The 9,770-nt window shown below is 29.3% G+C and overlaps 1 pseudogene; it reads left to right on the plus strand.

Moving 5' to 3' along the window:
• The first annotated feature begins 4,154 nt into the window (after positions 1 to 4,154).
• Positions 4,155 to 9,190, plus strand: LOC105113497 (uncharacterized; annotated as a pseudogene).
• The last annotated feature ends 580 nt before the right edge of the window (positions 9,191 to 9,770 follow it).

A 9,770-nucleotide genomic window follows, 5' to 3' on the forward strand; every position in this document is an offset into this window, starting at 1 on the left:
CTACAAAGTCTACCACTTGATGTACGTGACCACTTGTGTAGGAATAAAATAAAAGAAAAAAGAAAACAAAAGAAGAAGAAACAAGAAAAAAGAAACAAAGTTATATACAAGAAAAGTGAAAAGAGAAAATAAAATAACTACTATAATTTATACAAGAACTTACCTCCCCGGCAATGGCGCCAAAAACTTGACACAACGAAAAGATTGTTGTCTTCTCCCAAGTGTAGGAGTGTTGAAGTAATAAATAACCCGGCAAGACTGGGGTCGAACCACAGGGAGGTTAATTGTACAAATTATAAATAATAATAATACAACAACAACAATAATAATAATAGTAATAACAACAACAACAACAACAACAATAAGAATAAGAATAAGAAAAAGAAAAAGGAGGAGAAGAAGAAGAAGATGATGAGAACTTTGAGATGGAATATTAATGTAAGGATTAAACAATAATAATAACAAATGTCAAGGTTAGAGGTTCCACTAATGGTATATCAAACAAGTATAGTATAAACTCTTATTATTCAATTGGAAACCACACACAAAGGAGGTTCCAATCAGATTATAGATTGTTAACATGATTACATTAGTCAGCTTATTCAATTAATACTAGTACTTGTAAATCCCATCAAGCATTCATGATTATAACTTATGTTAACAACAAATCAAGTTCCTTTCATAGCTCAGGTGTCGGTTATACCATAGAGTATGAACTATAAAAGTGCCAAACATTTGTTGTACCAAGTGTTATACAACATAAATCAAGATTAATTATTTAACAAGAAAAGTATTAAAGAGTGAACAAGATAACAAATATAAAACATGTTAGTATCAAACATTAAAATCCATATTAAGTTTACATTATACTTATTCTTACACCATTAGTGTAATCTTTTCACCTTGAAATAATCAACTTAGCTAGACATAATGAAAGAAAGAAAAATAGATAAACAAAATAAGAACATAAATAAGATAAAAGTTAACTAAGTAAAGGAAAGGAAATGAAAGACATAAACTTGATATTAATGAAAGCAAAACATAAACATTACAAAAAATACAAAGAGAGAAAGCAAGAGCATGATCTTGATCTGGACACCAAGATGCCTAAATGCATGGCAAATGCCTCCTTTTATAGGCCAAAATTGCGAACTATTGATTTGATGACTAATTGATGAGTGGGTGGCCAACTCTTGACTTGGTGACAATCCTTATCTTCTCTTGTCTGCCCAAAACGTCATTGATAACGTCCAAATTAGAGCCACTCAAAAACATGAAAGTTGTAGGCAATTGTCTCAGATTTCTTGTGTAAAACATTCAGCTCATTTGGACTTCTAGAACTTTAGATATGGCCAAAATACTGAACAGTGCTCGGGCTAGAGAACAGATTCGGGCTTCTTTGTTGTTGCAACAATTTGGACTTGAAAATGGCCTTTTTAGATCTTGGGCTCCATATAAAAGTTATAGGCCTATGTCTTAACTTTCCATCCATATAACGTAGACCTAAATCTGAGATCTATAGCTCTAGATATGACCCAATTACCGAACAGTGTTCCAGTTTGGATTGCACCGACATCTCTTTTTTAAGTTTGGTCATCTCTTTGCCTTTGCAATTTAAGTTCTTAAAGTCATCAATCAATCCTTTTATTTATGTGATAGGCCTGCATTTAAAATGAACATTTACCATAAATTAAATGTATCTTATATTATTAGATATATTATTATAAAACATGTTTTAGTTAAGGAGTTATTGATACTTCAAGTGCAGAATGATGATATAAAACCTTGATAAAAATGCAATTTTAAGTACTAATCAACTACACTAATATTTATAAAGATTTGATAAATTGCCTGTTTCTTTCCTTAAACTTGCATTCAAGAGTTTCACTTTACACACTGGTCTTCTTAACAGGTGTGACCAAATAATTATACAACCTTTTTGCGGGTGCAAGATCAAACTCAATCTTTGTATAGGCTTAGGATCAAACTATTATCCTTAATCTTTGTACGAGCTATAGACTAGAAAACATTTCACTAATAGTTTAAACCACTCATAATTTTATCTATATGAGAATTTTACAAGTGTTTAGAGTGTCATTTACACTTTCTACAATATATTCTCTTAGTATAGTTTATTAGAATAACAATTAAGCTATTTAAGAGGATTTTATCAATTCACACCAAACCTTGTTTTTGGATTATTACAAGTGAAACAATGATGTTGTATGTTTTTTTAGAGGGAGTATACTTAGATTTTTTTCTTAGGAGTTCCACACTTGTTTTGGGCAAGTAAAATGTTATTTATAAGCTTAGAAGAAACCTAGCTATTAAACATAGTTTTCTGCCTCTAAGAAGAATTGATTAGACCGTTTTATAATCAGTCAGACTGTTTTTGAAGAACCCTAAGAGTTTATGGAATTTTTTTAGAAACAGACTAGTTGTTTTGAGAAATGGTCAAAAAATAAAACAAGATTAATGTATGTGGCACACAATCATGTTACATGCAGCATATTGATATATTCTTTATTAAATCATTTAAGTATTACTACATAGCATTTAAAAGTTTTATGGAAGACATCATAAGTAATCAATATGATATACATATATCAAAACTATATCAAATTAATGTTTTATTATCTAATGTTTATGTTATCATCAAAACATATAATTAAATCATTATCATAGTTATAAGGCTAGCACACCCCTTATAGCATCATTGTTTAGCACACATTCTTTAGAGCTTGTTTTTAGGAAAATAAATTCAATTCTAATTAGGGAAGCTCTTAATTGTGAGATTTATCATTTTTCTAAATCATCTAGATGTTCATTTAATTCATCATTATCTCAAACTACTCATGCATTTGAACTTATGCATTCAGATGTACGAGGATTCTTCTCTACTTCTCTTTATGGTTTTAAGTATTTTGTAACCTATATCGATTATTTCTCTAAGGTTACTTAGGTGTACTTGTTGATAACTAAAAGTGAAGTATTTGATTGTTTTAAAGATTTTCACATATTGATTACTAATCAATTTCTAGTTCACATTAAAATCTTTTGATTTGAAAACGACACAAAATATATGTCTAAAGACATGACACAATATTTGAGTTCTAATGACATATTGCATGAAACTAGTTGTGTTAGCACAAACTAACAAAACGGGATAGCAGAATGTAAAAATCATGACTTGCTTGAAAATCTTCGGCCATAATGCTTCAAATGAATGTTCTCAAATTTTTTTGGTCTCATAGAGTTCTTATTGCTACTTATCATGTCAATCACATACCTAGTCGAATGTTGAATTTTAAATCTCATCTTGATTTTTTGCAACTAAATTTATCTCACTTTAAGGTCTCTAGTTGCATATTTTTTATGCACTTACCAACTGCTTACTGTGATAAGCTAGATTCTTGAGCTATTAAATGCATTTTTCTAGGATATTCACAGACACAAAAAAAGTACAAATGCTATGATTATGTTTCTAAAAGACTATATGTCTTCATAAATATTTGGTTTGTTAAAGATACCCTTTATTTTTTCATATTAAATCAGGTGGAGATCCTACTCGAGTTATTTCCATTACCTAGTATTGATACTACTCACCAGCATGCCAGCCCTATTTTTTATCATTAGTCTACTAAACCTATTCTTAACTCATTTGGAAATCCAATCACAACACCATTATCCAACACTGTTCACATGAACTAATGTATAGGATCTTCTAGCTTATGATGAATTGCCATCTTTTAGAAGAATTTCTTATCAAACTCATCAACCTCTAATAAAAAAGCAAGTTAATATCACATGTACTATTAAATATCCTGTCACTAATTTCTTATCTCATCACTAACTATCTTATGACTATTTTGCTTTCCTTATAACTATATCAAATACTTATGAGCTAAAGGATTTCCTAGAAGGCCAATCCCAAGTTGTATGGCAATATGCTATAAATGAAGAGTTGATAACTCATTCTAAAAGTCACATATGATCTCCTTGTAAAAAAATAAGCAGTTATTTGTCATTGGATATTCAAAATGAAGTTAAACTCAGATGGATCAATTAATTAACATAAAGCTCATCTTGTATCTTAAGGTTTTACTAAAAAAATTGATGTTAACTATAAAGAGACATTTGCTCCAGTTACCAAAATGACTGCTATTAGAGTTCTACTATTTGTTGCTATCAATCATAGATGGTCATTATCTTAAATAGATGTAAAAAATACATTCTTACATACATATCTAGAAGAAAAGGTGTTTATAAAGCTTCCCTCTGGACACTTAAAATGGACATTTTAATTTGGTTTGTCAACTTTATAAATCTATTTTATAGGTTGAAGCAAAGTCGTTATATATGGCATGTAAAATTAAGCATTACTCTTGAAGTTCTTGGCTTTACTAGAAGTTCAATTGATTCCTCATTATCTGTTCAACTTGGTATAGTGGACAAATCGATTGTTCTTATTTATATGGATGATCTTATTATCACTAGAAATAATAATGACTCTATAACTCTACTAAAGAAGACTCTTCAACAATAATTTTTTATTAAGGACCTTAGTTCTTTGAAGTAATTTCTAGGCATTGAAATGACAACCTCTGTTTTGTTTCTCAATCAATATAAATACATTGTTGATTTATTACAAGATGCCATATGTTATATACTAAACCAGTTGCTACTCGTCTGGGCAATGAATGCACTTTATTTTTTAAGTGAACTTCTTAATTTTTATAGTCATTATCATAAGCTTGTTAGTAAACTTATTTACTTGACAATCACATGACTTGATATTACTTTTACAGACAATCTAGTCAGCCAATATATGTATGCTCCAACTATGCAGCATCTTAGTATGATAAAATGTATTTTAAAGTATCTCAAGGGCATAATTGGTTGTAAGATTGTTATGACTCATCATGATCACACTAATATTATGGGCTACACTTATTTGAAGTAGGCAGGTAATACACTTGATCATCAATCTACTGCTGAATACTATATTTTTGATGGTGGTAATTTAGTTTCTTGAAAGAGTAAAAAACAATATGTGCTAGATTGCTCTATTGTTGAAGAAAAATAGAAGGTGTGATTAGTACTTAAAAGTGTATTTTTATCAAGATTTTATATCATCATTTTGCACTTGAAGTATCAATAACACTTTAACTAAAGCATGTTTTATAATATCATGTTCATCTTAAATATAGGCTTTTCATATAAATAAAAGGATTGATTGATGAGTTTAACTTCTAAAATTTAGAAGATAAGGAGAGGGCTAAATTTAGAAAAGAGATGCTGGTTTAATCCAAACTAGAATACTGTTCGATCATTGGATCATAACTAGAGCTGTAGAACTTAGATTTAGGTCTGCTCTATATGGATGGAAAGCTAACACATAAGCCTAAAACTTTCATGGAAGTCCAAAAAAAGCTGTTTTCAAGTTCAAATTGTAATAACAACGGGAAGTCCAAATCTGTTCTACAGCCAAGACGTTGTTCAGTGTTCAACCCATATCTCGAGTTTTAAAAGTCCAAATGACCTTGTTTTTTTTTGTTGAAAAGTTGAGATAATTTCTTAGAACTTTCATAAGGATAGCATATTCAAATTCTTATATTAGCAATGATGTTTTGATTATATAAGAAGATAAGGATTGCCACCAAGTCAAGATGTGGCCACCTACTTAATAATTAGTCAACAAATCAATAGTTTTAAATTTTGACCTATAAAAGAAGGCATTTGCCTGTATTTAGTCATCTTGATTTTCAGATCAAGATTATGTTCTTGCTCTATAATTTTGTAATACTTGAGTTTTGTTTATATTAATCTTTCGTTTATACTTTTCATTTCCTTTCCTTTACTTAGTTAACTTATATCTTATTTATGTCCTTATCTTATTTATCTATATTTCTCTTCTTCATTATATTTAGCTAAGTTTATAATATCAAGGTGAAAAGGGTACACTAATGGTGTAAGAATAAGTATAATATAAACTCAATATGGACTTCAATGCTTATATCCTATACAACTTGCTATTAACATGTCTTATTATTTTTATCTTATTAATTTCTTAATACCTTGCTTGTTAAATGATTAATTTAGATTTATATTATATAACACTTTGTACAATAAATGCTTGGCACTTTCATAACCTAACTGTATAATATAACCTATACCTATGAGAACTTGATTTGTTGTTAACATAAGTTTACAACATGAATTCCTAATAATATTTAAAATTTTGATATTACTTAAATAAGATAATTAATATGATCATGTTAATAATTTATAATGAACTACTAATGACAAATCATTCGATTGGTACCTTCTTTGCGTGTAGTTTTCATTTGAATAATAAAAAGAGTTTATACTATACTTGTTTGACATACTATTAGTGGATCCTCTAACATTGACATTTATTTTTATCATTGTTTAATCCTCACATTAATCTTACATCTTAAAGACTTCTTTAACTTATTATTATTGTTGTTGTTTATAATTTATTCAGTTAACCTTCCTTTGGTTCAACCCCGGTTTTACCAGGTTATTTCTTACTTCAACACTCTTTACACTTAGGAGAAGACATCAATTTTTTGGTCGTGTCAAGTTTTTGACGCCATTGTCAAGAAGGTAAATTCTTGTATAAATTATAATATTTATTTATTTTTTCTTTTCCCTTTTCTTGTATCTAACTATGTTTCTTTTATTTTGTTTCCTTTTTCTTTGGTTTTTTTTTATTCTCTTCCTGCATGTGTATGAGAATTTGGTTATGTACATTAAGTGGTAGACTTTGTAGGGTATCTTCATATTTTAATAAAATATGGTTGAAGAAGATAACCAGTTGTTTCATAATGAGAATAATCGTATTAGAACATTTAGAGATCATATGAATCTCATAAGAACAAGAGCATCATCATGCATAGTTTTCACCCCTGATACATTTTATTTTAATTTCAATCTAGATATTATTCAACTTTTATCTTCTTTTCATTACTTAGATATAGAAAATTCATACTTGTATTTGAGAGAATTTGAGGAAGGTTGTAACACTTATAATAACTTAAGTTGTAGCATGAATACTATCAGATTAAAGCTTTTTTTTTTTCATTAAAGATAAAGCTGAAGCATGGTTATAAAATTTAAGACTAGGATCCATTAATATTTGAGATGAAACACAATAACTGTTTTTTTAAAAAAATTTCCGTCTTACAGAACAAACTCTTTCAAAAGACAAATCACTACTTTCACTAAAAAACCAGGAGAAATATTTTACCAATGTTGCGATAGGTATCGAGACTTGCTTAATACTTGCCTTCATCATGGTTTTGAAACATGGAGATTAATTTTACATTTATATGAAGGGCTGACACTTAGAGGTAGGCAAATAGTTGAATTGGTGTGCAATAAAACTTTTGAAGAAAAACACCATGATGAAGCAATTAAGTACTTAGACTTGTTAGCTGAAAATGCTCAAAATTGGGATACCACAAGTACTTATGATGCACAACCTTATACATCTAGTAGAGGTGTGTACAACCTTAGAGAAGATCATGGCTTCGAAGCCAAGCTTGCATCTTTAGCTAGAAAAGTCGAGGAACTAGAATTAAAAAACTAGCCAATTAAAATATGTTCAAAACATTTCGTGTCAAATCTGTGAAACCAATGAAGAGTCAACCAATGACTGTCCAACTTTGTTTTCATTTAGGAATGCCTATATAAACAAGTTCATGTTTTAAACAGTTTCTAAAGGCCAATCATAACTTATACTCGTAAACATACAACCTTGGTTGAAGAAATTAACCAAATTTTAATTGAAAGAGTGATAACAATAATACACAAACTTCATAGCCACTGTTTCAAGCACATCATAATTTCTAAAATTCTTATAGATATGCACCTCCTTATGCTCCACATCCTAGAAAAAATCTTGAGAAAATATTACATGCATTCAGTGAAAAATAGGAGACAATTAATACTCAAAATGCTTAAACCATGACAGATTTAAAAGATGCTCTTGCAAAACTCACATCTTCTCTTAGCTTTCAAGAGAAAAGTAAGTTTCCATCTTAACCACAACAAAATCCCAAAGGTCAATATAATGCAAATGTAAGTAGTTTGGAAGCCAACACATGGATCAAGTCAAATCAATCATTACTCTCCGTAGTGGTAAGGTTATTGAAAAACTCATTCTTGAACATTGTGAGAAGATGATAAGTCAATCTCTAAAGGTAAGGAAGGGGTTGAATATGAACATTACAAAGAAAAGACTGATTCCCCGCCAGTATTTACATTTTCTTATGCTATAACTAAACAAAGAAAAGTCAATCACAACTATGAAATCTTTGAAACTTCTAAACACGTAAGGATCAATATACCTTTCCTGGATGCTATTAAACAGGTACCTTCCTATGCTAAATTTTTTAATATATGCATTGTAAAAAGAACTGAATGTGAAAAAGAAAGCCTTTTTAGCCGAACAAGTAAGTGTCATTCTTCATAACAATAATACTTTGAAATATAAAGACCCTAGTTGTCCAAGAATTTCTGGCTTTATTGGAGAACATGAAATTAAAAGAGCTTTACTTGATCTTGGAGCAAGTATGAATTTACTTCTATATTTAGTTTTTCAGAGTCTTTATCTAGGTGAGTTAAAACCAATTTCTGTAACTCTCTTACTTGCTGATAGATATGTAAAAGTGCTTAAAGGAATAATTGAAGATGTGTTAGTACAAGTCGAAAAAATTCATTTATCCTATGAATTTTATGATCTTGGATGCACAACCTGTTGAAGCATGTAATTCATTTTCTGTTTTTAGGAAGTCTATTTCTCACAACTTATAATACATTGATTAATTATAGGAATGAACTAATGAAGCTATCTTTTGGAAGCATGATATTGAAGATGAATATTTTTAATATTTGCAAGCAACCTGGAGATTATAATGATTTACAAGAAGTAAATCTTATTGAAGAATTGGTTTATGATCAATTTGAATCTACCTTGAGTAAAACTGAGTTTGATGAATCTGAAGAATTACAAATGATTTATTCTCATGAAGAAGTCAAGGACAAGAAAGGCACCAAAAATATTGATAGAATCATTTGTCAAAATTGACAATAGATTCGACATCTGACATCCCACTAATTAATGATTACTTTCCTGACGAATCCTGACTTTCCTTTAGTCTAGTGCTTTGGTCTACTAATCATATCAATTTTATTTTTTCAGGAGATTTGTCAGCTCATTAGAGTATTCAAATATTATCTTGATCAAATATTTTGAAGATGCATTCCTAACAATAAGGTAAGTAGTGTCATTAAATTTTGTCATTCTAAGGCATATGGGAATCATTTCTCATAAAAAAACAACTGCAAAAATCTTTCAATGTGGATTTTACTAGCACACTATGTTTAAAGATATACATGTAATCTATAAAGTTTGTGAAAAATATCAAACGTCAGGATTTATTTCAAAGCATAAAAAGTCTTTAAATAATATTTCATTGACTTTTGGGACATATCCTAATGGCAATGTGCATTGTGTATTTCATGATTTATGACCAATTTTCATAAAAAACATGCTCAACGTAGTCTTGAAAATTTGATTAAAAAAGACCATGTTTGCTAATTTTTAAGAAAACTGGATGAGAAGCTTATCCTTGACCCATAGAGGGCATTTAAGCCATTCTTGGATGTAAAATCAAGAGAAGATGTGATCCATAATCACAACTACCTATACATATACATGCTTTTTAAAATAAATAAATAAA

The sequence above is a fragment of the Populus euphratica genome, unplaced genomic scaffold, assembly GCF_000495115.2.
Source record: "Populus euphratica unplaced genomic scaffold, PopEup_1.0 scaffold419.1, whole genome shotgun sequence".
Taxonomy (NCBI): domain Eukaryota; kingdom Viridiplantae; phylum Streptophyta; class Magnoliopsida; order Malpighiales; family Salicaceae; genus Populus; species Populus euphratica.